Below are 4,122 nucleotides of genomic sequence, written 5' to 3'. Positions count from 1 at the left end.
TGACCAAGGAGTTGATCATGGGATGATGTGTTACGGAACGAGTAAAGAGACTTGCCGGTAACGAGATTGAACAAGGTATCGGGATACCGATGATCGAATCTCGGGCAACTACAATACCGCTGGACAAAGGGAATTGTATACAGGATTGATTGAATCCTCGACATCGTGGTTCATCCGATGAGATCATCGTGGAACATGTGGGAGCCAACATGGGTATCCAGATCCCGCTGTTGGTTATTGGTCGGAGAGTTGTCTCGGTCATGTCTGCATGGTTCCCAAACCCATAGGGTCTACACACTTAAGGTTCGGTGACGCTAGAGTTGTTATGGGAAATAGTATGTGGTTACCGAAGGTTGTTCGGAGTCCCGGATGAGATCCCGGACATGACGAGGAGCTCCAGAATGGTCCGGAGGTGAGATCGGTATATTGGACGAAGGGTATTGGAGTCCGGAAGTGTTCCGGGGGTATCAGGCTATGGCCAGCATGACCGAAAGGTGTTTCGGGAGCCCCGGCAAGTGTGGGAGGGCCTCATGGGCCAAAGGGGAAGGGGCAAACCAGCCCACTAAGGGGTGGTGCGCCCCCCACACCCTTTCCCACGTTACTTGGGGGGTTGGGGCGCCTCCACCTGGCTTGGGTGGCAAGCCTCCACCTGCTTGGCTTGGGCGGCAAGTCTCCCTAGGATTTTCCCTAGGGAGATCCAATCTGCCTAGCCGCCGCCCCCAAGGGGAAACCCTAGGGCGCCTCCCCCTCTCCCCTTGACCCTATATATAGTGGAGGGGTGGGAGGGCAGCCGTGACCTCTTCCCTGGTGCAACCCTCCCTCCTCCAACTCTTCCTCCTCCTCCGTAGAGCTTGGCGAAGCCCTGCAGGAATACCACAAGCTCCACCACCATGCCGTCGTGATGCTGGAGTTCTCCCTCAACTTCTCCTCTCCCCTTGCTGGATCAAGAAGGAGGAGACATCCCCGGGCTGTACGTGTGTTGAACGCAGAGGCGCCGTCCGTTCGGCGCTAGATCGGAATCAACCACGATCTGAATCGCTGCGAGTACGACTCCTTCATCCGCGTTCTTGCAACGCTTCCGCTTAGCGATCTACAAGGGTATGTAGATGCACTCCCCTTCCCCTCGTTGCTAGATTACTCCATAGATTGATCTTGGTGATGCGTAGAAAATTTTAAATTTCTGCTACGATCCCCAACAATAGACCCCATCGTTTTATCCTTAGTAGTAACGATACATACGTGTCGTTCCCTTTCTGTCACTCGGATCAAGCACCATAAGATCGAACCCACTATAAAGCACCTCTTGCTATTGCAAGATAAATAGATCAAGTTGGCCAAACAAAACCCAAATATTGGGTAAGAAATACGAGGCTATAAGCAATCATGCATATAAGAGATCAAAGAAACTCAAATAACTTTCATCGATATAAAAGATAGATCTGATCATAAACTCAAAGTTCATCGATCCCAACAAACACACCGCAAAAGAGTTACATCATATGGATCTCCAAGAGACCATTGTATTGGGAATCAAGACAGAGACATGAAGCCATCTAGCTACTAACTACGGACCCGAAGGTCTACAAAGAACTACGCACGCATCATCGGAGTGGCACCTATGGAGGCGGTGAACCCCATCCGAGATGGTGTCTAGATTGGATCTGGTGGTTCTGGACTCTGCGGCGCGGCTGGATGAATATTCCGTCGACTCCCCTAGGGTTCTGGAATTTTGGGGGTATTTATAGAGCAAAGAGGCGGTCCAGTGGGCACCCAAGGTGGGCACAACCCACCAGGGCGTGCCTGGGCCTACTGGAGCGCCCTGGTGGGTTGTCCCCTCCTCGGGACTCCCCCCAGGTGCAACCAGGGCCCAACATGTTCCTTCTGGTCAATAAAAAATCTCCGTAAAGTTTTGTGGCATTTGGACTCCGTCTGATATTGATTTTCTGTGATGTAAAAAATACGGCAAAAACAGGAACTGGCACTTGGCACTACGTCAATAGGTTAGTACCAAAAAATTATATAAAATGATTACAAAACATCCAAGATTGATAATATAACAACATGGAACAATCAAAAATTACAGATACGTAGGAGACGTATTAACATCCCCAAGCTTAACTCCTACTCGTCCTCGAGTAGGTAAGTGATAAAAAAATTGATGTGGAATGCTGCCTATCATGTCATATCATATTCTTTTCTTTATAGCAAGGACAATTGGACTTTTAGTTGTTCAAAGCAATAGTCTAGTTTTGACATGATTATTTAGATACTCAAGCATATCAACAAGCAACCATGTCTTTCAAAGTATCAACGCTAAAATAAGTTATCCCTAGCCCATCATGCTCAAACATTGATCCATTCATGAAACACACTCGAATATTAGCTACACCCAATGCTTAAGTACGATCATATTGCCTCCTAGTTGGTGCGTTTATAAGAGAAGATGGAGACTCAAAATAAAAATTGCATAAAGTAAAAGAAAGGCCCTTCGCAGAGGGAAGTAGGGATTTGTAGAGGTGCCAGAGCTCAAAGCGAAAAACTTAGAGATAAAAACATTTTGAGAGGTGTATCCATCCCACCAACGAAAACGACTTCGAGTTCCCAATACTTTCCATGCATAGATATATCATAGGCGGTTCCCAAATAGAAAATAAAGCTTATTCCTTTTTCCACCATAACTTTCACTTTCCATGGCTAACCGTATCCACGGGTGCCCTCCATACCAACACTTTCCAAGGAATTTATTATTTGGCAACATAAAGTAAATTCATTTTTGCATTTCGGGACTGGGCATCCCTAATACCTTTGCCTTACTCTCGTGCAATGACGAGTGAATAAACACTCATCTTGAGAATAACACATCTAGCATGGAAAATATTAGCCACCCCTCACTGCTCCGTGAGTGAAACAAACACACAAAAGAGAAGTTTATTTTGAAAATTAGAGATGGCATATGCAAATATGCTTAGAATGGCAAAGAATACCGCATATAGGTAGATATAGTGAACTCATGTGGCAAAATTGGGTTAAAGGATTTTGGATGCACAAGTAGTGATCATACTTAGTGCAAAATGAAGGCTAGCAAAAGATTGGGAAGCGACCAACTAAGAAACGAATAATCTCATAAGCAAGCATTAAGCATAAATGACATCGAATAATACACCATAAGTAGGATATAATTTCATTGCATGACTATTGACTTTCATACTTGCATAGGGAATCACAAACCTTAACACCAATATTCTTACTAAAGCATAATTAGTTATCAAGATGACTCACATATCACATCATCATATCTCAAAACTATTACTAAGAATCAAGTTTATTTTGTCCAATGATCTTCATGAAAGTTTTTATTATATCCTTCCTGGATATCTATCACTTTGGGACTAATTTTCATGTATTGCTTTTGACAAGCTCCAATAAATATAAGTGAAGATCATGAGCATAATAATTTTTCTTTCTCTCAAATTAATTTAAGTGAAGTAAGAGAGAATTTCTTGAAAATTTTACTAACACTCAAATAAATCTAAGTGAATCAAGAGAGAATTTCTTCAAAAATACGAAAGCACACCGTGCTCAAAAAGATATAAGTTAACCACTAGAGCAAGTCCATTGCTCATAAAAATTTAAGTGAAGCATATAGAGCAATTCTAACAAGTCATGACATAATTTTGGCTCTCTCAAATAGGTGTGTTCAGCAAGGATTGATAACTTAAAACACAAAAGAAAACAAGCAAAGACTCATATCATACAAGATGCTCCAAGCAAGAAACATATCATGTGACGAATAAAAATATAGTTTTGAGTAAAATACCGATGATCGTTGGAAGAAAGCGGGGATGCCACTCGGGGGCATCCCCAAGCTTAGTTGGTTGCTCATTTTGGGATAATAGCTTGGGATGTCGGGGCATCCCCAAGCTTATGCTCTTCCATCCTTCCTCCATCCATCGTAAGATAACCCAAAACTTGAAAACTTCAATCACACAAAACTTAACAAAACCTTCGTGAGATCCGTTAGTGTAAGAAAATAATAAATCACTACTATAAGTACTGTATAAAACCAATTCATATTTTGTTTTTGTATTATATCTAATGTATTCCAACTTTTCTATGGAAAAA

The sequence above is a fragment of the Triticum urartu genome, chromosome 3 (genome assembly GCF_003073215.2).
Source record: "Triticum urartu cultivar G1812 chromosome 3, Tu2.1, whole genome shotgun sequence".
NCBI lineage: Eukaryota > Viridiplantae > Streptophyta > Magnoliopsida > Poales > Poaceae > Triticum > Triticum urartu.
This window is presented reverse-complemented; position numbering follows the sequence as displayed.